Raw genomic sequence first — 25,273 nt, forward strand, 5'->3', positions numbered from 1 at the left:
CGGTCAAGGTCCACCGGCATTGTTCATGTTATGTTAATCCACCATTATTATGCATATTCAAGAGAAACCCCCTGTTATTATATCGCCTGAAAGTTTATGTCTAGATAACCATTCTCCTTTCAATAGAGTTTTCTATGGAAAGGGCAAGCCACACCACTTAAGTCTCAGAGAAACACAACCGTCAGCACCAACCGATTGGCCTCCTTCTACACAACACCGTCTCTGCCTCAAGCAGCACTATCTTACTAATGCACGTGCACTGCTTCTCTCTCTCTCTCTGAATTGAACGGTAGGGAGAATATAATGGTGTTTCGCAGGTTTGCCTCAGATTTAAATGATTTCGAAACACTATTTGGCTTTTACATAGCTATTAACCCCAAAAAGGGGTCAGATAGGGACTAATAGGAAATTTCAGCTCTCCTTCCCAGAGAATTCTTTTCCCTTCCAGGCAAGATGGCCTCTACTACATTGTCTGTATAACATTTTGTACTGTTCCATAATCATCATCAGCAACAATAACAACAACACCACCTCTGGCTCGCACAGTCTTTTTGTCTCCTCTTCCACTAATGACGCACGGGGAGCGACTTTCGCTCTTAGAGCCAGAAAAGTCTGCCCTCCTCATTCTGGGTTTGAAGACAAATCCTGAAGCACCTTCCACCTTCTCAGTAGAGCCCACACCCTGGTCCGTGTTGTCATCCGCATCTGCTGGACTAAAGGGGGAAGAAGGAAGGAGCTTCAAAAATCAGAGTGGAGATTATAAATTGAGTCCTGACTGAAACTTTGGCCCTCAGTGCGATTTTAGCCTGGAGGAAAGGGGTTTGATAAAGGCACCCCACTTAGATCTGAGTGCTCCAAAGTCTCTCCTCCCTCTTTCTCCGTGCATCGCACAACACCGTTCTTAAATATTATGGTGTCCCTGTCATGAATTCTTTCAAAATACTTAATTGCTAGATTCAGTTTGTGTGCACCTGCATAGGGAGGCCAGAGGACAACCAGTGGAAGGTTGGTTCTCTCCCTCCAACACACAGGATTAAATTCATGGTTGTGAGTCTTGGTGGCAGGTGCCTGCCTGTTGTACCTTCTCAGACCCACAGCAGTCTTCCTTTGTGTGACTTGTTGTTATTGAAGCTCTCCTCCGAGCATGACAGCTATTGCTGTCTTCACGAGCCGGGACAGCTGTGAGGACCTACAAGAGATCTTTAAGACTGGGCCTGTTGGCATCCCCTCATTAGAAAGGCACTCGCTCACCTGGGATTCTGATGCTGTGCCCTCCCCTCCCAGAAGCCCATAATTCTGCAATGTGGGCTCAGAGGTGGCAGGCTGAATGGCTAACCAATGAAGAGCTCTGCCAACGTGGACATCATCATGGAGGGTGAGTTTTTCGGTGATGTAGCTGTTCTGGGGTCACTCATGCTCTTATGAGAAAATTCATTCGTTCACCAAGCAATACTTGGAAGAATCATTACTTTGGCCTGTCATTCATGTCCTGTCTTGGTAATTACATATTTGCTCAAGTCTCCTTTAGGAAAAGTTAACACAACTGTATCTATCAACCTTTACTTGATTGGAAATTAAAATTTTTTTAAAGGTAAATTTTTTTTTTACATTTTATTTTATTGAAAATTGCAGCAACAAGCACACTAAATAGAAACATAAATCAGGGTTCTAAGTGAAATCTTTTATTTTGAGATAATTGTAGATTTAAAGTGTTTGTAAAAATAATCACAACAGTTTCTGGTTCCTCTCAATGGTTTAATCTTTCAGAACTACAATGTAATATTGCATTCAGGATTCTAACATAGATATATGTAAATATAGATCATTTTGGTGACTGACAATTCTGTTGTTGCCCTTTTCCTTCTGCCTCTATCACAGACCTGGCAACCACAAATCTTCCTCCCCCCCATTTCTATAATTTTTTCAGAAACTTCATAAATGAACTGTGATGATTTGCATATGCTCAGCCTAGAGAGTGGCACTATGAGAAGGTGTGGCCCTGTTGTAGTAGGTGTGGCCTTGTTGGAGTAGATGTGTCATTGTGGGTGTGGACTATAAGGCTCTTATCCTAGCTGCCTGGAAGTCAGTATTCTGCTAGCAGCCTTCAGATGAAGATATAGAACTCTCAGCAACTCCTGCACCAAGCCTGTCTGGATATTGCTATGCTCCCACCTTGATAACAGTCTGAACCTGTAAATCAGCCCCAATTAAATAGTATCCTTATAAGAGTTGCCTTGGTCATGGTGTCTGTTCACAGCAGTAAAACCCTAACTAAGACATGGACCCATACAGTGTATGATATGTTGGGATTGAGTTTCTTCATCTGAGTTCTAGAATGTGAGGATCTGCTTCCTTCTCACTGCTGAGCAACACTCCACGGGACAAATAGGCCTCCTTGTATCTATAGCTCACCTATGGATGCCTGGGTTTAGCTTTACTATTACAAATATCGATGTTATAAGCTGAGGTAGTTTGACTCTGCTTGGCCCATCGGGAGTGGTACTGTTAGGAGATATGGCCTTGTTGGAGGAAGTGTGTCATGGTGGTAGTGGGGGGCTTTGGAGGTTTCCTCCTACGCTCAGGCCCTACTGATTGAGGAAAAGATCTTCCTTCTAGCTGCCTGAGGATCTCAATATCTCCTGATTTGCCTTCTAGTCAAGACGCAGAACTCTCAGCTCCTTCTCAGCACCATGTCTGCCTGCATGCTGCCATGCTTCTTGCTGTAATGACAGAGGCTCAAACCTCTGTATCTGTAAGCTGGCCCCAATTAAATGTTGGCCTTTGTAAGCATTGCCTTGGTCATGTGTCTCTTCACAGCAATGGAAGCCCTAACGAAGACATGAGCCTAATGTTTTTTTTTTCTATAAACATGTTTGGTTTCTCTGCAATAGATACCAGAAGTGTAAATGTCTTGGTTATGTGATAGTTGAAATAATTTTGTAAGAAGCAGCTAGGCCACCTCTCAGAACAGCTATGCTAGTTTACCACCCCACCAGCAACTTACGAGGCTCCATGTTGTCTGCATCCTCACCAGCATTCAGCGTTGTCATTATTTGGTAGAGAACTTTTTCTGTTTTGGTTTTGTTTTGTTTTATTGTTTTTAGTTTGTTTTACTTAAGTATATAGGCCTTACCATCTTGACTGTCTATGAGTATACTCTCTGGTGGTATTAATTACCTTCACACTGTTATGCAACTGTAACATTATGCATTTATTTCCAGTGCTCTTTTCATCTTACAAGGCAAAATCTTGGGGTCAGGATGTAGCTCAGTTGTTAGAGATGCTTGCCTAGATAAACTGAGGCTGTGGATTCAATCTCAAGCACCACACGAGCTGAGCATTGTGGAAGCTAGAAGGAAGCTCTTTTCCTTCAATGGGAAATGGAGGAGGATCAGAAGTTCAGAGGTTCGGGCTGGAGTCATGGCTCAATGGGTAAGAGTACTTGTTCCTTAGTACTTAGTACTTGAACCATAGTGGTATGGGTTCAGTTTCACCCTCACACCAGGCAGCCTCACAAAGTTCTGTAACTCCAGTTACAGGGTATTTGATGCCCTCTTCTGGCCTCCAGAAGCACTACACATGTGTTGCACATGCACAAAAGCATGCACACATATGATTAGAGACACACAAAGCAGGCATACACAGAGTGCACATACACACTGCAAGTACACACTTAGTGCACATGCACACAAGCAGGCACACACACACACATAAATAAAAATAAAGAATTAAAATGAACTATACAGGTTATCTTTGACTGTGTAGTGAGTTTGATGTAGGTCTGAGCTTCATGAAACTCTCAGAAATAGCAAGATTGTGTCTCTGATCCATTAATCAACTGCTGACACACTCTTTCCTCCAGCCTGTAGTAACCACATGCTACTTTGGATCTGTGAATGGGACTATGTAGACATCACATAGAAGTGGAACCAATAGTAGCTCTTATTCCCTGGCTTTACTTAGCATAGCTACTCAAGGTTTGTCTGTATTATAGCATCCTGTTGGATCTTCCTCCCTCCCTCCCTCCCTCCCTCCCTCCCTCCCTCCCTCTCTTCCTCCCTCCCTCCCTCTCTTCCTCCCTCCCTTCCTTCCTTCCTTCCTTTCTTTCTTTTTTAAGGAATAATATTCCAGAGTACTTATGTATTGTCTCTATATACCAATGGACAGGTGAATTACCTTTTTTTTTCTCTTGTGGATGATAGTGCATGAGTTTAGAAATATCTCTGTGAAACCCTACTTTGCTCTCTCTTGGTTGTGTATCAGAAGTGGAATGACTGGATCATTTCAATGCCATGGGAATTCATGGTGTGATAATTAAGTCTACATTGTCAGTGTACCTAACGGGACACAGGGGAGTGAAGAGTTGCCCTCTAAGTGTGTGGTGAAGGTGTTTCTGGGGAAGATCTTAGCACATCTCTCCTCTGCTTCCTCCGGCTCTCCCCACCATGGTGGATGGTAGACTGGTTCTTACAACCCCATGAGTCCAAAGTGAACCCTTCCTTTGTTTCTGTCCAGGTCACACCAGGACAAAAACTAACAAATATAGATGGGTTTCCTCATTGATGCGAAAGAAGTACTTGGGGTTCTAAAACTAGTCAAATGGCAGTTCAATATGTAGATAGCCCAGAGATGACTGCTGTCTTAACTACATTAGGCTTCAGTACATAAACAAAGCTGTCTTCCCATTTAGCTCTTTTAAATTTTCTCTTAGAAGTATTCTGTCTACAAGTCTAACTATATGCTGGTGAAATGTGCTAAGTATTAGATCGTTCATTGGTTTGTTTGTAGCAGGACAATCGTTTATATATATATATGTGTGTGTGTGTGTGTGTGTGTGTGTGAGTGTGTGTGTGCGTGTGCGTGTGTGTGTGCGTGCGTGTGCGTGTGTGTGTGCGTGTGCGTGTGCATGTGTGTGTGTGTGAGTGTGTGTGTGCGTGTGTGTGAGTGTGTGTGTGCGTGTGCGTGTGCGTGTGTGTGTGTGAGTGTGTGTGTGCGTGTGTGTGAGTGTGTGTGTGCGTGTGTGTGTGCGTGTGTGTGTGTGTGTGTGTGTGTGTGTGAGTGTGTGTGTGAGTGTGTGTGTGAGTGTGTGTGTGAGTGTGTTAGCCATACAATGCTGGTGAATTCATTTATCACTTCCAGGAGTTTTCTTTGTGAATTAGTTAGGGTTTTTTTATCTACGGAATAATGACACTTGAGGAAAAGACCTTTGTTACTTCTTCCTCCCCCAAATTAAGTAAGTTTGTTTCTTTTTCTTGTCTGATTTGTTTAGGGCTTCTAGTGTAATGTTGAATAGAAGCTATGAAAACTATCAGCATTCTCTTACATTGACTGTAGAGGAAACTTTCAAGTTCTGTGTCATTATGTATGTATGATAGTTTCCTATCTGTCTGTCTGTCTGTCTTCCTGCCTTTCTTTCTTTCTTTCTTTTTAAAATTTTTTATTAGGTATTTTCCTCATTTACATTTCCAATGCTATCCCAAAAGTCCCCCATACCCACCCACCCCCACTCCCCTACCCACCCACTCCCCCTTTTTGGCCCTGTCATTCCCTTGTACTGAGGCATATAAAGTTTGCATGTCCAATGGGCCTCTCTTTCCAGAGATGGCTGACTAGGCCATCTTTTGATACATATGCAGCTAGAGACAAGAGCTCCGGGGTACTGGTTAGTTCATATTGTTGTTCCACCTATAGGGTTGCAGTTCCCTTTAGCTCCTTGGGTACTTTCTCTAGCTCCTCCATTGGGGGCCCTGTGATCCATTCTCTTTTTTCCTTCTTTCTTTCTCTATCTTACTTTGTAAGATTTTTAAAACATTTTATCATAAAAAAATTTTACACACTCTATTTTGATCATGTTATGCTAGGCTCCTGTTTAAAAGCACGACAGAGCATCATTAACAATGTCAGGATTGGTTCTTGCCCATGGATGTGTCTCAAGTTGGGCCAGTTATTGGTTGGCCATTCCCTCAGTTTCTGTGATATTTTTGTCCCTGCGTATCTTGTAGGCAGGACAAATTTTGAGTCAAAGGTTTTGTGGGTAGTTTGATGTCTTTATCCCTCCACTGGGAGTCTTACCAGGCTACTTCAGGCCACTTCAGGCTTCATATCTCCCGCTGGTAGGAGTCTCAGCTACAGTCACCCTCCTAGACTCCCTGGAGCTTCCCCCATTCTAGGTCTCTGACACATGTTAGAGATGTCCTCTCTTATCTATTTCCCACTGATTTCTATTCACTCTCCAGGTCATCCCTCCATACTCCTGATCCTCCTTGCTTTCCCTCCCTATTCCCTCTCCCACCTGGTTCTCTCCTTCCATGACTTTTTTTTTCCCTTCTGAGTGAGATTCAAGCATCTTCCTTAGGCCCTCTTTGTTATTTAGCTTCTTTGGGTCTGTGGGTTGTAGCAAGGGTATCCTTCATGGTTAAAGTCCTAGCCAGGCAGGACTCCCAATGGAGGGATAAGGATCAACCCACCCACAAAACCTTTGACCCAAAATATGTCCTGCCTACAAGATATGCAGGGACAAAGATGTCACAGAGACTGAAGGAATGGTCAATCAATAACTGCCCCAACTTCAGATCCATCTCATGGGCAAGAACCACTTATAAGTGAGTGCATGCCATGCCTGTCCTTTTGGATCTGGGTTGCCTCACTCAGGATGATATCTTCTAGTTCCATCCATTTGCCTGCAAAATTCATTAAGTCCTTGTTTTTAATAGTGGAGTACTATTCCATTGTATAAATGAACCACATTTTCTTTATACACTTTTGGCTATTAGTGGTGAAATTTTGCCACCAATACATTCCTCTTCAAAGCTTATAATATCAATAATATTTTTAGCAATTGTTAGTGAGCATATATTTTTATGTTTAAAAAAAAAAAAACAGTAACAGCCCACTAACTTACCTCTAGCATTGTCCTTTCTAACCAAACTTGAGACATGTGAAAAAAGTATAGACAGATTTTTTTGACTACCTCATATTTCCTTGAAGCTATTTTAATAAAAAGCAAGCAAGCAAGCAAACAAACAAACAAGCAAACAAACAAACAGAGTGGTAACTAAAAGAAAATTCACACATGCCAAAGTTTTGAATTCCTGTTGGCTAGCATCCAGCCTGGGGAGTAGAGTCTTAGAAAGCTGAGCATGCTAAGAACTGTGGATTGTGTTTGTTAAAATGGACAAAAGGATTAGGCAAAGGAGAACAGGGACGTGTACATGATATCAGGACACAGGCAGACACATTCATAGGTGCATTGGTTCTTAGGAGGAAAAACTGATTTTTGAAAAAAAAATGTGGAAATTGATTTTCTTAAAGCTCTCAACATTGGTAATTCCTATGGTGTGTCTTTTAAGTACCCTCAAAGATAGTGAGTCTTGGATTGGTTATCAATGGTGTACTAAATATTTAGTAATTAAACATCAATCTAAATATATTGGCTTATGAGTTGTGTGTGTGTGTGTGTGTGTGTGTTGACTAACTACTGCTAGACTCCAGGGCTGCCCTGAGGTGTGACTGTAAATGAGTGAGACTTTACTGGTGAGAACTGATTTTCCCTTTGCTAGTGGTATCAAGGGCACATAGGTTCTTGGCTAGAGGTGGGAGCCCATGCCTACTTACCCATCTCAGCACTGGGACCCCATCTGGCATGGACCTGTGAAGTCCTTGTGGATGCTGCCAGTCTCTGGAGTCACAGGTGAGCCAGTCCTGTTGTGTTTGGGAGTCATTCATTACCTCTGTCAGATGTGTAACTGGTAAATTATATAAATTCTATAGCCCACCACTTTGTTCAAAGCTTTCTAATCTCATTTGTTAATTATTGATTTTAGTGCCTGCACTATCAGTGTTCTGTTCAGAAAGTCTTTTCCTGTGCCAATGAGTTAAAAAATGAGTTCCCTACTTTCTCACCTATCAGATTCATGCTTCAAACCTTATGTTTAGCTCCTTGATCCATTTGGAGTTGAATTTTGTGCACCATGATAGATATGGATTTATTTGCATTTTTCTCCAAACAGTCACCTGGCACCAGCACCATTTGTTAAAGATATTTTTTAATATCTTTTTTTCAGTGGGTAATTTTAGCATCTTTTTTTTTTTTAAAAAAAATCAGGTGTGAAGGTTTATGTCTGGATCTTCAATTCTATTCCATTGATCAACGTGTTTGTTTCTATGCCAATATCATGCTGATTTTATTACCGTTGCTCTGCAATACAACTTAAAATCTGGATGGTGAGATTTTCCACAGCTCTTTGATTCTTCAGGATTGATTTAGACATCTTGTTTGTTGTTGTTTGTATATGTGTGTTTGTATATGTGTGTGTGTTTCCATGTGAAGTTGAAAACTGAATTTCTCAATTTCTGTGAAGAATTGTGTTAGAATTTTTATGGGGATTGCACCTAACCTGAAGATTGCTTTTGGTAGGTGTTCTAGATAGAGTTTCTATCACTGTGAAGAGATAACTAAACTACAGCAACTTAAACAAAACAAAACATGTAAGCTGGCTTACAGTTTCAGAGGTTCAGTTCATTAGGGTCATGGCTGGAAACGTGGAGGCAAGCAGGCAGGCAGACATGGTGCTGGAGAAGGAAAGGAGCTGAGAGATCTACATCATAATCCTCAGGCAGCAGAAAGAGACTGTCCTACTGGACATGGCTTGAGCATATACGAGGCCTCAAAGCCCACTTCCACAGAGACACCCTCCCTCCAACAAGGCCACACCTCCCCATAGTGCCACTCCCTATGAGCCAAGCATTCAAACACACAAGTCTATGGGGGCCATACCTACTCAAACCACCACAGTAGGATGGCCATTTTCACAGAACTAGTCCTACTGATCCATGGACATAGAAGGTCTTTCCATCTTCTGATGTCTTCCTCAGGGTCTTAAAGTTTTTTTTTTTGTTTTGTTTTTTTGGTTTTTGTTTTTGTTTTTGTTTTTGTTTTGTTTTTCGAGACAGGGTTTCTCTGTATAGCCCTGGCTGTCCTGGAACTCACTTTGTAGACCAGGCTGGCCTCAGACTCAGAAATCCGCCTGCCTCTGCCTCCCGAGTGCTGGGATTAAAGGCGTGCGCAACCACGCCCAGCTAAAGTTTTTATAATACAAGTCTTTCACTTGCTTGGTTAGAGCTATCCTTAATGGTTTTTGAGGCTATTCCTGACATCATGCTCAGCCTCTTTTGTCTTTTGTATATAGGAGGATACTGTATCTGTGTGTTTTTCTTGATATCATTCTCAGCCTGTTTTGTTATTTGTAAATAGATGGATACTGTATCTCTGTGTTAATTTTGTATCCTGACATTTTACTGAAAGTGTTTATCAGCTGCTACACTCTTCAAGGTCTTTCCTATATAAAACCCTATCATCTGCAAATAACGAGATGGACATATCTCTTTCCCACTTGTAGCCCCTTGATCTTCTTCTGTTATCCTGTTGCTCTAAGACTTCAAATACTGTACGGAATAGGTATGGAAAGAGTGAACATCCTTGTCTTATTTGATCTTGATTTGACTTTGATATATCATGTATAACAAGAAATTTATCCATTTCTTTTCAGTTTTCCAGTTGGGTGGAATATATATTTTTAAAGTATGTCCTTATGACTTTGGGTTCCCTAGGTGTCTGTTGTCCTCTTTTATCTCTAACTTTATTAATTTGGATCTTCTTTCTCTGTCTTTTAGCTAATTTGACTAAGAATTTGTCAATGATTTTCTTAAAGAATCAAATTTTTGTTTCATTAATTTATTTTTATTTTTAATTTATATATATATTTATTCATGTATGTATGTATGTATGTATGTACGTATTGTCTCCATTTTGTTGATTTCAATGCTGAATGCACTAATTTCTTGCCATCTACTTTTTGGGGTATTATTTCTTCTTCTTGTCCTAGAGTTTTCAGGTATGCTGTGAAGTTATTAATAGGAGATCTCACTAGTTTTTTTTTTTTTTTTTTTTTAATGTAGGTTGTTAGGGCTATGAACTTGCCTCCAAGTTTTGTTTTGTTTTGTTTTGTTGCCAGAAGTAATTGTTATCTCAAGGGTTTACTGCTGAATAAACTCACCCTTTTTAGTTTTTGCTGAACTCTGGCTGACTGGTTTAACTCAGTTGTTCTGGTTCACACTCCTCCTCTCCAAGATGACTGATTCAATCTTGCTTTTCTCAGCTTCTCACTGAATTGTTCTGCTTAGCCTCAAACTAACTCTGGCAATTTGTTCTAATCCTCTGACTCCTTCTTATTATCTGGCTTCACCTGCCTCTGCTGACCTGCACTGAACTGCATGGACTCACTAAGGAACTCAGATTCACTGCACTGCACTCACTGCACTGCACTCACTGCACTGCACTGCACTCACTGCACTGCACTGCACCACACTGCACCACACTGACTCCCAACTGACTGACTCTCCCTGCACTGCTCTTAAATAGCCTCTTTCCTGTGCTGTTCCCATGAGAGTTGGGTGTATCCTATCTCTGACTCATTCTGTCAAATATTTCTCTGATTCGTCACTTTGTCTGACCCTCAGTTGGATATCATTATTTGGGATTAAAGGTGGATACTAAAGGTGGTTCAACCCTCAAAGGAGTCTCAACCCAAAGGTTGACAACCCTGGCACTAGAGGAAGAAGGGATCATCCTAGCAGTGTGATCCTAGAAAGTCACTTTACTTCTCTGAGCTTTGTTTCATTCCTAACTAGGGTTGTTTGTTTTTTGGTTTTTGATTTTTGAGACAGTTTCTCTGTGTAGCCCTGGCTATTTGTTTCTCTGTCCCATGCTCTTCTTGTGTGAGTTGGGCTTATCTTGGCCCAGTCTGTCAAATCTTTCTCTGATTCATCCATTTGTCTGCCCCTCAGATATATGTTTCAAACATGGCTGCTTCCATCTACAAACTAATTTTACCTTAAAAATATATACTAAGGGCATGTTTGTATTCCAGCCAGAGGGAGTAAAAGAGTGTAGCATGTCTGTATTCTATCCCTTGCCAGAGCAACCATGCTGCTGGATTCAATTACCTCTATTTCCTAGGACTGCTTTTTATTGTGTTCCATAGGTTCGGATATGCTATATTTTCATTCAGTTCTCAAAAGTTTTAAATTTCCTTATTGATTTCTATCTTGACCCATTTTTTAAATTCAGTAACATGAGTTCAGTCTCCATGAGTTTCTATACTTTCTGTTGTTTCTGTTGCTGATATCTGATTTTAATCCATGGTAGTCAGGATGCAAGGTGGTTTTTCAATTTTCTTACATCAGTTGAGATTTGCTTCATGTCCAAGTATGTGGTCAGTTTTGGAGATAGTCTCATGAGTAGAAAATGTATTCTTTTTTATTTGGGTGAAATAGTCTATAGATGTCTGCTATCTCCAGCTGATTTAGGATGTTATTTAATTCCAGCATTTCTCTGCTTAGGTTTTTGTCTTGATGATCTATCTATTGGCAAGAACTTGGTCTATCTGAAGTAGTGTTTCTTTTATGTACTTGGATGCCCTTGTGTTTGGCACATAAATGTTTAGAATTGCAGTGTTCTTTTGGTGTACTTTTTAAAAGAAATGAGTATACAATGTCCTTTCCTATCTCTTCTGATTAGTTGGTTTGAAGTCCATTTTGTCTGATATTAAAATGGCTATATTTTAGTAGTATGGGCTAGCATCTGTGGTCTCTCTAAGTTTATAGAGCATTTACTGTCCAGGCCCTTCTGGCTTTCAGAGTCTTCACTGAGAAGTTGGGTGTCAATCTAATGGTCCTGCTTTTATATGTTACTTGGTCTTTTTACCTTTCAATTTTTAATATCTTTTTTTTTTGTTCTGCATGCTTAGTAGTTTGCTTATTTTGTGTTGTGGAATTTCTTTTCTGGTCCAGTCTACTTGATGTCCTGTATGCTTTTTGTACCTTGATGGGCATTTTTTCCCTTTGACTGGGAAATTTTTATTCTGTTTTATTAAAAATATTTTCTATGCTTTGACCTAGAACTCTTTTCCTTCCTCTATCCCCATTATTTATGGATTTGGTCTTTTCATAGTGTCCCAGATTTGTTTTGTGCGTGAATTTTTTGTGTATATTTAACATTCTCTGTAATTGAGATATCCATTTCTTTTAGCTTGTCTTCAATGCCAGAGCTTCTGTATTCCATGTCTAGTATTCTATTGGTGAGGCTTGCCTCTGAGGTTTTTGTTTGACTTCCTAGTTTTTCATGTTCAGTTTTATTTCAGTTTGTTTTTTTTGGTTTTTTGTTTTGTTTTGTTTTGTTTTGTTTTTTGTGGTTCATGTGTTTTTGTTAAATTCTGTCTTTGTGTCTTGAGTTGTTTTTACTGTTTTATTCATTGGTCTATTATCTTAAGGGATTTACTCATATTCTCTTAAAGGTTCTTGGGCATATTAATAATTATTTTGAAGCCCCTGCTATGTGCTTAGCTATATTGCATTCTCAGGTCCTACTGCATTGGAGTTATTGGGTTCTGGTGGAGGCAGACTGTCTTGGCTGGTCATGTCCATGATTTTGTGCTTGTGTCTAGTCCTCTGGAATTATGATGTTAGGTGTTTCTAAGGTGTTAGCATCTGGTGTTGTCTTTGATAGTGGATGTTGGCATCTGGTGTTGTCTTTGTTGGTGGATATTAGTATATGGTATTTTCTTTGATGAGTGTTGGTATCTGGTGGTGTCTTTGATGGTGGGTGTTGGTATGTGGTATTGTCTTTGGCGAGTATCTGGTGGTGTCTTTGCTGGTGGGTGTTGGTGTCTGGTGTTGTCTTTGACGGTAGATGTTGACATCTGGTATTATCTTTGGTGGTGGCTGCCTTATTCTTTTCCTGTTGCTGTCATCTCTGGATCCTAAGCAAGGGTGATGGCTTTGGAGTAGAGAGTGCTTCTGTAGGTTGGTGGGTGGCAGAAAAGAGTGGAGCCAGGCTAAGAGAAAAGCCTGAGAGAGGGGATATGGGAGAGAAATCAGGGAACTGGGTCCACACTATGATGTAGTTTCCCCCAGGGAGTGGAACTGTGGTGGGAGGAGTAGCTCTGGCAAGTAGGCTTCAGAAGAACAAAGAATGAGTCTTAAGATAAGAGATGAAATGACTAGAGGACCCAGAATCTATACCAAGAGGTGGGGTTGCCAGTAAATGGAGTTGTGGATAGAAGAGGGGCTCCCGCAAGAAGATCAGTACAGGAATAAGAGCAAGTCTGGACAGAGTGTAATAGAGATTTGGAAGGATTGTGAAAATTGCAAACCTGACTCCCAGCATGGTGTGTCTACTGAAGGTCTCTGGTAGAAACCATTTTGGGGCGTGGTACTGACACAAAAGAATGGGGATGGGCTCTAAGGGAAGGCTGACCAGGTTGAAAGAAAAGCAATAAACTGGGTCCATAAAGTTCTTGGCATCAAGAATTGTGGCTGGACAGTGGTGGTGGACACCTTTAATGCCAGCACTCTGGAGGCAGAAGTGGGTAGATCTCTATAAGTTTAAGGGCAGACTGGTCTACAGAGTGAGTTCTAGGACAGCCAGAGCAACACAAAGAAACCCTGTCTCAACCCCCTCTCAACCTACCACAAAAAAAAAAAAAAAAAAAAGAAAAGAAAAGGAAAAGGAAAAAGCATTGTGCTTACTGAAGATGATTAAAACAAGACATTCTCTCTTTTTGTGGTTCTGTCTGGAAGAATATAAAACATAATTTATCCAGTAATTTCAAAGGTGAGCATGGCCCACATCTTTATAGAAATATCCTGCCACTATCAGAAAGCTAGTGAAGATTCCATGAAATTTTATTATCGTTTTTCCATACATCCTGCTACTTTCTATCCTGTTTAAATCTCTCTGCTGCCTGAAACATAGGGTGACCTTTAGTGACTCTTCACTAAAATTGGTACATAGAGTATATCAGTTGCTTAAGACTGCCTTCCTCCTGTTTGGTTTGGGCTATAGTCATATATCTTTAATAGCACTATGACACCAAATATTTCTGTGACTCTCCATTTATTCCTGCTTTTATTTTAAATTGCAAACTTATACAATATATTCTGATAATGGTTTACCCTTCATCTCCTCCAAGACTCTCCCTGTCTCTCTACCCATCTGACTATATGCCCTAGCTCTCTCTTTATAAGACAAATGGGCAAATAAAAAGAATCAAACAAACCAAAATAAGAAAGAAATGGGAAAAAGCACAAAAGAAACACACACCAGACACTCATATACAAAAAACAAAATCCATAAAAACACAAAATTGGAAACAAAAATATATGAGCAAAAGACCAGTAAGATTCCCAAACAAAGCAGTGTGAGATAAAAAAAAAATCTACAAATCACCACTGAGTTTGTTTTGTGTTGGCTAGTTACTGCTGAGTGTCTATTGCTGGATTTCTACTGCTGGGTAGAGGGCCTGCCCTTGAGTGTGGTTTATATATCAGTGAGACTCCATTGTAAAAACTGATTTATTTTTTCTTTTGCAAGCAGCTGCCAGTTGGAGATAGCTTCTTGGCTAGGAATGGGAGATAATGCCCACTTCTCCTGCCTCAGTCCTGAGACTCTGTCTAGCTTGTATAGGCCCTGTGCATGTCTCCCCAGACTCTGTGAGCTCATAGGTCGGTCAGTCCTGGTGTGTCTGGAAGGCATTGTTTCTGTGATGTCACACATCCCCTCTGGCTCTTTCCATCATCTCTCAAGCACAATCTATACCTTTCATAGAATACTGCCACAGAGTTGTATGGAATGATTGTGGTGTTAGGGTGAGCTGTCAACCTGACAGAATCTAGAAGCACCTAGAAGATGAAGCACAAGGATGCCTATGAGGAGTTATCTTGATTATGTTAGTTGATGTGGGAAAACCTGCCCCCATTGTAAGTTGGACCATCCCTGGGGCAGCAATACTGGATTGTGTAAACAGGAGAGGGAAACTGACCAGTGGTGAGCCAGAATGAGACTTACTCCTGAGTGTGGATGTGATGTCACCAGCTGCTACAAGCTCCTCCTGAATTGACTTTCTTACCATGCTAGACTGTACCTTGAACTAAGCTAAACACTTTCTCCCTTAAGTTGCTTTTGTTGGGGCATTTTATCACCACAACAGGAAAAGAAACTAAGATAATGACCAACTTTTGTACAGTTCTCTTGTTGATTAAGCTAGTGTGTGTGTGTGTACACTCAAGCTGTATTGTGCATGTGTGTGTGTGTGTGTACACTCAAGCTGCAGGGTGCATGTGTGTGTGTATGCTTGTACATGGAAGTCAGGAGTTAGCTCAGGTGTTGTTACTCAAAAGGCTGCCCTTAATTTTTCTGTTACTGGCTTGGAAGTTGATAGATTTGTCAGATAGGTTGACAAGCCAGCAAGTCCCAGGGATCTTTCTGTGGGCACTTGGGTTCAAACTCAGGTTCTCATGCTTGCAAGACTGACCAAGTCACCTGCCTAGTACCCATCCTCAAGTGATGCATATACCTGATTGATCCCTGATTGATTGATGAGGTAACTGAGACCAACCTAAGCAACTTACTCAGTTAGGTAAATTCAGAACAGAAATGGACTTCTACACTCTCATCTGGCCCTTATCCCTCAGTCACATTGCCTCTTTAGAGCTGACCATTAAGTGTGTTTTAAAAGGGGGGCAAAGTCCAATTGCATAATAGACCTGCCTGTCTGGAACATGATGATTAGCCCTGATGGTTGGGTATTACCTGGCATGCCTGTGTTAGGTTTACAGTAAAGAATGTCTACTTTTTATTAACTGTCCTTTTAGAGATATTAGTGACTGTCACACCTGAATTATAACAAAGAAGCACCAGAGAAATTCAATGTGGGCGGCTAAATTCTTTGAAGAATAACTAGTTATAATTGGGGAGTCTGAACACATTTCAGAGTCGCACGTTAATATGCAGGGTGGTTAATTGCACCGTAATGACAGTGTTTTAGAATGCCACGCGAAGTGTTTAATCCTTTTCAGGTTTGCCCTCCAATCAGTGAGTGGTCTGTCTTCATTTTCCCTGTTGATGAAGTCAGCCAGGGAGAAGGGGTCAGTAGCAAGATTGCACCTATGCATCCAATCAGCCAGGAAACTTGTATAATAGATCCTTCCTACCCAGAATTTATATTCAATCAGAGTTCTGCTCCCTTTTTGAATGAGGGTTGATTAGTTAGTCGCTGAGACAGAAAAACAATACGAGCATCTATTTACCAAGGTAAGTTACACTGTGACCATTGTTTGGTCTGATTGAATTGATGGTGATGTTTACATTTCCAAAGCGAGAGGGCCCACTTAATCTTACTCATAATGTTAATTATATACACCAGGAATTACTGCTGTAATCTTATTTATGTGCGTACTATTTGGGTTTGTTTATAGATGCGTTGATTTTATAGCTCAACGCCTCCCACTGGGCCACTCCCTGTCTATAGTCTATAGTTGTGTACAGTGTCTACATTCATAGAAACCCAATTGAGTGCATTCATTTTCTCTTTGCTGTGACCAACGTCTGAGATGAAGCGACTAAAGTAAGGAGGATTTATTGTGGCTTGTGACTTTATGACACAGATGGATTCTAATCCATCAAGGTTGGGAGAGAATGCAGATGGGAATGTGAGGCAGCTGTTCCCGCCACATCTGCTGTCAAGAAGCAAAGAGATGGATGCTGGTGCTTGTCTGCCCCCCTTCCACTTAAAGTCTGATTGCACAGGGCAGTGTCAGAAGCAGTCAGGGTGTGGCTTCCCTTCTTACTTAAACGTCTCTGGGAGCATTGTCTCACACACACACACACACACACACACACACACACACACAGAGAGAGAGAGAGAGAGAGAGAGAGAGATGTGTGTTCCTAGAGAGTCCAAGTCAAGTCAAGTCAAGGTGATGATGAAGAGAACCATTACAATGCTCTCCATTGTCTGGGCTTCACCCACACCCCTGGGCTCCACCCACACCCTTGAGCCCCACCCATATCCCTTTGCCCCACCCACACCTCTGTGCCTGATTTAGGGAATTCTCAGACTGATAACCCTCACACATGGATCAGGTGAGGTTTATTCTGCTTCTTTATGATTTGTGGATTTTGTCTTTTTGATGCCTTATTACTTTTTTATGTTCAAAGCTAAAACTCATATAGTAAGTAGGTTAAAATATTTGCAATAAATAATCAGGGGCCGAATATGTGAGGTCTGTTTGACTAGAAGCTGTAGTTGTATGTATCTGAAGCTAAGGTTTCCTCCCATGTCCTTGTCTTGCTCTTTTCTGATGTCTATGGATTTCTGGAAAGGCTTCTTAAGTCGGTAGGAGTCATGGAATACTCTCATTGTAACCCCTTACTACACAGGAGTTCTGTGGAGTAGAAGTGCTGATCATGGGTGGGAGGAGGGGAAATTGTCATAGTCTTACAATTAGTCATCCTTCTGTTAGCACCCCTGTCCCGCCTATGACCTCATATGTATGTATGCCTTCGTTTACCTCTTCTGGTAAGAAAGATGAGAAGGGGCTAGTGTTCCATTCCATATTTCTCTTTCTCAAATCAGATGCTACAGGAGGCTGCTGAGTCCCTTCTTGGTGGACAGAGTTGGGTAAGTCTACTCCCTGGTCACTTGGGTTCTGATCACACCTTAGTGGGTTGAACTCTGCTCAACTGCTTTCCTTTGAAGGAAGGCCTTGTAGGGTGAAGAGAATGTGCCAGGGATATTTCAAAATGGCTACTATCTGCTTCCAGTGATGCAACCGCAAGGGGCCTTTACTACTTACTGTGAGAACTTTTCAGGGCTTTCAAGGGCAGAAGTTAATGACGTGTGTGCTGCCCTCTCATCCCCCGGGTCTGAGCCCACCTGAAGTTTGGTTTTGGACAATTATCTTTTCTTTAATGTAACCCACTGAATTTTGTGGAACATAGATTCTAGGAAAATAATATTGTAAAACATACACATCTCCCCATGTACCTTGTTTTTTTAAAAAAAAATTAGTTAAATTTTTTAAAAAATGTTAAATTCTGAGCAATTAAACCAATAGTTTTTGGTCTTTAGTCTGCATGCTAGCACTTAGGGAACTAAAAAAAAATTACTGGATCCAAACCTAAGAAATTCTGTTGTTTAAAAATGATGATGGTTTTTATTTACTATTCTTTCATCTATTTCATCCCCACTGCAGAACGTTCCCTCCTTGTCCCCAGATTCCCCTCTTCCATTAGAAAAGAGCAACCAAACATGGCATAACCAGCTACAGTAAGACCACCGCCTGCAGTTTTAAGGCTCAAACTTGTCATCTATTAATTCACCAGACACAGCTTCAGTTTTCCTAATCTCACTCTTCACTCTGGCATGTTCTGTTCCTTGCTTCTGTTCCAATAAGCAGCAATCCTCTGTACCTACCTGCTGCTCACTGACTGAGGGGGAAAGGGTGTTAGAGTTTTCTTTAGTGTCTCAGCTTTTTTTTTCCCCCCCGGTTTGTTCATATAGATAAATGGATAACTTCCAAGCTTCTTACAGGCTAAATCCCAGTATATCTGTCATTTTTGAAGGGATAGTTGTGTTGGATACAAGTCCTTAGTTGTGGTTTGTTTCAGAGACAGGGTTTCTAGCTTAGGCTGTTCTTGAACTTGCTGTATGGCAATAGGATGATCCTGAGTTTCTGGTCCTCCTTCTTGTGCCTGTTGTGTGTAGCTTTCTACAGCCTACTTAAGCTCCAGGAACGGGCCATGCTACCAGCCCCCACCCAGCTCCCCTTGAATCCACAGATAAAACACACACACACACACACACACACACACACACACACACACACACACACGTTGCTCATTTTCAACTTGCCTTCTGACACAATTGCTGGGCACTACTAGCTCCCACCTGGAAAAGTGTACCCTTATCAAAATTGTTATCTCTGCACCTCTCCACTTGCCCTAAATTTTAGTTTCTCAGTTATATCTAGTCCCTGCTAGACACCCCTGACCACCCACCTGTAGGAGCAGCCACGAGCCACCACTCCTCCCGAGATCTCACATGGCTGTTTGGCTTTTCTCTGTGAAACATGGTTAACTCTGTCTCTGTTCTCCTTGCCTCTCCTACTTGCCTCCTGGGACCAGGAAGTCCCTCCTATGCCTCCCACCCAGCAATTGGCCCATGGCTTCTTTACTGACAGATCAAGAACCAATTGGGAACATGACCTTAACATCAGACCCACTCCTATACCTACAACATGCTGGCCTTAAACTCATAGAGATCTGTCTGATGAAATCAAAAGTGTGCACCACCGGGCCTGGCACTTAATTTTTTTTTTCTGTGCTTCAAAGCCATGATCTTTCTTGCTACTGTAGCTTAGGCTTTCCTCAAAGTAGTTATTCTAGAGTGACCTAGAACTTGCAGCAATCCTTTTGCCTCAGTCTCCTAAGTGCTGGGATCAAAGGCATGCACCATGTGCTCAGTTCCCGCTAGGAGCTCACACAGACTCTCACACATGCACACACACAAACATACATGTACACAGACTCTGTGGTGTCCTTCAGCAGCCTGATGTCTGCTTGTTTTTATTCATTCCCATTTCAATACTGTACACCTGTACTTGGGCTCTCTGGTTCACTCCCCTTTTATCTGCGTCTTCAGTTTGAGCCCAAAGCTTAGTTTTTTGTCACTGTGCTTTTCAGCTCCAGAATTTCTATTGGTTTCCCTTTAATAAATTCTATCTCTTATTGAAATTCTGTATTTGGTGATACACATGTCTTTAGACACTGTGCTCCTGAGTTCTTTGAACATGTTCTGGATTGTCAACTAACAGTCAACTATGTCTTTCTCTCAGAACAGAACGCCGACCGTTTTTGTGCCTTGTGTGTGGGACTTTTGTGATTGACTGTCTTGTAGTAGTTTGTTGAACCTTGCTCCCTTGTATCCCGACCACTATATAAAACCAGGAGTTCTGATGCACACCTGTAATCCCAGCACCAAGACAGGAGGTCGTCTTTGTGCTACCCGAGATCCCGTTTCAAAATTAATAAACATGAATGAAATCACTCACTACCATCTTTGGGAACTGAATGCTGTCTGTTCACCCCAGGTTTATTGGAATTGCTGCTCCTGGCTGTTGTTTATTCTTGATTTTAATCTGTTCAGGTTTCTTCCTTTGTAGTGGGTGGCTGACCAAGTTGCTACTTGATTGCTTCACTGACCAGCTAATGATTATAAAGACTACCTTGCAGGACTGAAGCCAATAAGCCTCCCAGCCCTTTCAGGGAGGTTCTCCATATATGCTGAACCATGAGCTCCGAACATTCAGGTGGCTGTTTCTTTCTTTTTTTTTTTTTTTAAAGATTTATTTATTATTTATTATATGTAATTACACTGTAGCTGTCTTCAGACACTCCAGAAGAGGGAGTCAGATCTCGTTACGGATGGTTGTGAGCCACCATGTGGTTGCTGGGATTTGAACTCTGGACCTTCAGAAGAGCAGTCGGGTGCTCTTACCTGCTGAGCCATCTCACCAGCCCTGGGTGGCTGTTTCTAAAGCCGTATCTTCCACTTCCTGCTACAGTGAGCCTCAAGGCCTTGCAAGAGGATTCTACCTGGGACCTTCTTCCAGTTTCCCCATACCCACACCTGGCTCTCTGCATTCCTAGGGATGTAGTGAACGTTATGTCACTTCAGATCTGTCAATCACTTGGTTGGGTGACTTCTTGGTTACCTCAAATGTTTATGTTGCTACCAATTGATTTTGAATAAAAAAAAAGGTCTCTGAGGTGATTGTTCAAAATGAACAAACTCCAGACATGACAACTAAAAACAGCTCTGGGAAGGGCTGTGAGGAGCTGGAACTCCTCTCTGTTCTCTCCAGCGCAGCTAGGAGCTGCGCTCATTGTGATTTAGGGCTTGTGGTTTCGAAGGGCCTTGAAGGCTACTCTGGAGCTAAGGAGATAGGCCTGGGGGCAGTGTGAGTTAAATCGTCAGAAAGCACATTGTTCTTCCCAGCATGCAGGCAGTTCTCTTGAACACACACCCACCCCAGGCAGTTCTCTTGAACACTTCCTGCTGTTGGTATACACTTCTGCTTGTTTTCCAGTATTCTGGGGGAAAACATTTTACCGCTTTCCCTGCTGACCTCATTGTGTGAAAAGGAGGCTTCTGGGGTTGGTTACTTCCATTTCTGCTGATGGCGTTCTGGATTGTTCTTAGTGAGTGGATACTACTAAACTGCTACACAATTTTCAAATAATACAATTTCCTACTGAATTAAAAAAAATGAAGACATGATTGCTCCAAGGTATGGTTAAGGGGAAGAATTTATTGTAGGTATGAGGGCGAACATAGCCAGAATTATCTGGAAGGGTTTAGACTGAACATGGCCAGCAGACTAAACAGGCCATTGGAGGAGAGAAATGGGCAGGGGGGAGCACAAGAGAAGAAGAGAGGAGAGCAGAAAGAATGAAGCCAGGAGAGGAACCAGGATCCAAGAGTAAAGCCAGGAGACCAAGAGACCAAGAAGCCTGGTAGACAAAATGGCTCAGGTTGTATAGGGATCAGAGGCTGGGGGAAGGGAAACTGAGGCCCTGGGCTGGAGAGGTTTAAGGGAGGGGCTGGGGTAAGAAGTGCTGGGAAGAAACACAGGTTCTGAGACTTGTCTCAGGTTTCTTTGAGACCTAACACCTACACCGTCTCTTACAGAAAGACTTGGAATTAATAGCTCATCAGAAATATTTTTGTAAGCTTTGAAAGTTGTCAATATATCCTGCTGATCTCCATCAATAGATTAATTACTTATTGATTCTCTTTTGCTCTCCTCCTTCTCCCTCTCCCTCCCCATTCTCTCTCTCTCTGTGTGTGTGTGTGTGTGTGTATGTGTTTGTGTGTGTGTGAGAGAGACAGACAGACAGAGACAGAATCAGAGAGAGAGAGAGAGAGAGAGAGAGAGAGAGAGAGAGAGAGAGAGAGACTTATGAAATAGCTCAAGGGTGTGTTTGGTTTTGAGCTAAGATCCCACTACCTACACCACAAACACCAGGCTGGTCTTAAACTCCAAGTTCTGCCTTTCTCAGCCTCTTGAGTGCTAGGATTAAAGGAATACACACACTGCCATACCTACCTTGTTTGTTTTTTGAGACAAGGTCTTCCTCTGTAGTCCAGGCTGGCCTAAAACTTATTGCATATCCCAAGTTGGCCCCAGGCTTATTGTAACCTTCCCACTTTAGCTTTCCAAGTGCTAGCTAGCACTCAGAATTCCGAGACTCAAATGGCAGGAGTCCCTCAAAAGCATGTTTCCTTCTTCCTGCCAAGTGATAAAACTAAGAGTCTCACTTCGGAGCCTCACAGGTGGCTAGAGGAATGACTCAGCAATAAAGAGCATTTGTTGCTCAACCAGAGGACCCAGGTTTACTTCCTGGTACCCATGTACCAGCTCACAACTGAAGTTCCAGTTCTAGGAGAGTCAAGCTTCTCTTCTGGCCTCCTTGAGCACATGGTGTGCGCACACACACACATAGGCAAAAGACCCGTACAAATAACTTAAAAGTAAAGAAGTCTTTTCCAAAGACATCTTACAAGGCAGCAGTGAGATCCCATTGTCCCTTCTTGTCCAGTTCAACCACAATTAACTTTGACTTTGCTCTCACCTATGCCTACATGTTTTGGACTCCTGTGCTCAGGTTTTAAAAGAGCACCAGAAGCAATCTCTTCAATTCTGATGTTTCCCTCTCTGCTAATTCAGAAGAATATCCTAAGGAATTTTGTCTTTGCCTACTTGTATACTTCTAGGCTCCACACTAAATGACTTATTTGATTTCAAATTGATAGAGAAAACACCCAGTACACATTTTAAAAATGAATGCGCCACACTGTGCTTACTATAGTTTTGAAAAGAAATTGGGTGTGGATTATCTTACTCAGACTCAAATTATTATCTAAGTAGCTCATGTTATATTTTACTTGGTTTCAAAGTATTTTTTTCAGTATGTAGATATATGTAAGGTTTGTACATGAGTAGATTATAGTATATTATAACTACATATATGTATATATGTATATATATATGTATATATATGTATATATATGTATAGATATATATACATATGTGTGTGTGTGTGTGTGTGTAGTTTCCAAGGAGCTTTAAATAAGACCAATGAACATGACAATAAGGGAAAACCACCAAGATATGTTAAAAAAAGAGCCGACTACAGATTAATAGAAATGAACTGGGGGTTAGAGAGAGTTGGACAGTTAATAGCATGTGCTACTTTCCCGGAGAATGGGAGTTTGTTTCCCAGCACCTCTAACTCCAGTCTCTGGAGACCTCTGACATGTCTTTCCTCCTTCTACAGGCAACTGTACTCTGTGTACATCACCTGCCCCTGACATATTCCAAATTAAAAACAAACTGAAAATGACACTCCTCAGTTAGGAGTGGTCATCGCCCCTCCTCCATTTCTTAGACAGAGTCTCATGTGTCTCAGGCTGGGCACAAGCTCACTATGTGGCTGAAGATGACCTTGGGGATTTAATCATCTGTTTTCCACCTCCCAATGTGCTAGCATTACAGATGTGCACCACTATGCCTGCTTTATAGTGGGGGTCAAACCCACTACCTGAGAGGCCAATACCCTACCAACTGAGTCACACCCACTGGTGTAGGAGATTTGATCACATTGTGAACTTTGAGATTGTGTTATTTACTGAAATAACATTTCTAGTTATGGTGGGGCTCAGTCTTTAGCAGACACCTTTAATCCCTCTTGTTGAAATACAGACACGCAGTTAGCACACACTTTATTTTATTTTATTTCAATGTTCAGTTTCCTTTAATGACCCCTATCTCCCTTGAAGGGTAGGTGCAGGCAGCTAGGCGACTGGCAAGATTTGTTCACTTGAAGATCTTGCCTTGATTGACCGCTTTGCCCACGTGCTGGAAGGTCCCCTCCCAGGAAAAGTACTCTCGAACCAGGGTCTGGGTCTCCTCGCTCCCAGGATCCAGTTTCCGCCATGTATACGACTCGTAGTCCACCTGCCAATCTGGACTCAGCGGAAAGGCAAGCTCTTGGCCTCGGAAGACCCAAACACCAGAAATGGAGCTGCTGTTGTTGGTTCCAAAGAGGCTAACACTAGCAAAGGCATTCTTCCTCAGTTTGTCCAATCGCTGAAACATCCCAGTGATGAGGTTGCAACTCATGAAGGTCTGGGTGAGCTCTTCAGGGAAGCGGTACTCAGCATACCCAGGGACCAGCCATCTTTATCAAAGTGCTCCCAAAAATATGGCAGCGCCACAGAGAGGGTGTCCTCATTGGAGTACTTACGCTTAAACTCATCCAACACAAAGGTACTCTTGGGCAGGTGAGCGAAAGGGTCCTTGGCCTTGGGCTCAGCAGCCAGTGCCTGCTCACACTCATCTATCTCTTCCTCAGGAGCTGGGGCAGCTGCCTTTTTTCCCTCCTTCCGCTCAGCCTGGGGTTTCTGTTTCTCCTCTCGTGAACCCTTTTCTTTCCTTGGAGTATCTTTTTTAGGCTGGCTCTCTGCAAACTTCTTAGCATCAAACTGAGCCATCTTCTCACATAGCTTCACCTCCCCCAAGATAGCCCTGAACTGGGGCTGGTTAATGCAGGTAAGGAACCACCGGTTGGTATTGGGGAAGGCCTGGCGAAAAGAAGGCTCTAAGACCTGTTTATAGAGCCACAACAGGGTACAGACAACTGTGATATCAGCCAGTGTCACTCGCTCGCCCACCAGAAAAGTTCGAGTCTTCAAGTGAGTGTCCAGCAACCCCAGGATTCGCTTCACCTCCTCTTTGCATTTTCAGTGGCCTGTTTGTTGTGATGCATAATGCCCAAGGTGGGGAACACCCAGGTACTAGCTGGAGGAACGATGTCACTGTCAGCAAAGCTGACCCACTGCACCTTCTGAGCTGCTGCCTCTGGTGTACTTCCTCGCAGCTCCTCGTTGCTTACATAATAGGCAATGGCATTGTTCTCAAACACACAGAATCCATCATCACCCTCAAATGCTGGAAACTTGCGGGCAGGAAATTTTCGGAGAAATTCAGGGGTGCGGTTGGTTTGGCCAAAGTGGAAGTGGGGTGGTGCGGAGAGCACGCGGACCTGAGCCCCGCAGCGACGAGGGCCTTGAAGGCCCTCCAGTTTTCAGGGTATGTGTACAGGGTCCCAGCCACCATGGTGATTCCGCAGAGAAAGTGGGTGGGGCTGTTGGTGCTGCCGCAAAGTAAGCCGCAAGGGAGACAAGGGAGGAGGAAAGGAGTACACACACTTTAATCCTAAACAATGAAGGTAAAGTTAGTTTGTAGAAGGAAGCGCCCATGTTTAAAAGTAATGTCTAATTGAGTGGCAAACAAAGTGATGAATCAGAGT

The 25,273-nt window shown here is 42.2% G+C and overlaps 1 pseudogene; it reads right to left on the reverse strand.

Moving 5' to 3' along the window:
• Positions 1–23,746: 23,746 nt before the first annotated feature.
• LOC110285815 (elongation factor 1-gamma pseudogene) lies at positions 23,747–25,107 on the reverse strand (annotated as a pseudogene).
• Positions 25,108–25,273: the final 166 nt, after the last annotated feature.

This window comes from Mus caroli, unplaced genomic scaffold, assembly GCF_978045245.1.
Source record: "Mus caroli unplaced genomic scaffold, Mus_caroli_1 scaffold_20, whole genome shotgun sequence".
Lineage (NCBI taxonomy): Eukaryota > Metazoa > Chordata > Mammalia > Rodentia > Muridae > Mus > Mus caroli.